Genomic DNA, 789 nt, shown 5'->3' on the forward strand with positions numbered 1-789 from the left:
TCTCTCTCTCTCTCTTCTGCAGCTCGACTACATGCACAGCCGCTGATTGGTCCACAGGCAGAGTCTGTCCCTGCCCCCCCCCCCCCACACACACAACATACACACACGCACACACACTCTCACACACATACAAACCACGCCTCCTCTGTTGAAAAACTGACGTCATTGTCACCCTACCACAGTGGATGAAGTTGTGTGGGTGTGTGTGTGTGTGTGTGTGTTATTCTGCTGAAATAGACACGTTGTAATAGATTGATTCTGTTTTTCTTTGTTTAAGCTATAATGAAACAGGGCAGATCATGATTTATGGATTTAAAAGTGTTCCTTGTCTTAAGTCGATGAAATAGTGAGAGGGAATATCAGGACACACGTGAGAGATGGGTCACTGGAAAAGACACAAATAACTGGAAAGAGACACAAACGGCTAGAGAGTGAGACACAAGACAACAACAAAGAGACAGGAAATGATCATAACTCCACTCAAAATGAGGTCACGACACCAAATTATTATAACGAGACACAAATATAACACAAACAGAATAAAAAAATGACCACAACACACAAAATGACTATAACAAGATACACAATAAAAGAGAAGAAAAAGAGAGACACAAAACAAACTTCAACAAGATACACAATCACGAGGAGCAGATACAAAATGACCACAACATTTGAACCACCACAAAGCCCAAAAAAATGACATCATGAATATGCTAATGACCTTATTATAACGATTAGCTCCTTTATTCGTTGCCGATTCCAGAATGGAGCGACTTTCCATTAATAATA

The sequence above is a fragment of the Pleuronectes platessa genome, chromosome 18, assembly GCF_947347685.1.
Source record: "Pleuronectes platessa chromosome 18, fPlePla1.1, whole genome shotgun sequence".
NCBI lineage: Eukaryota > Metazoa > Chordata > Actinopteri > Pleuronectiformes > Pleuronectidae > Pleuronectes > Pleuronectes platessa.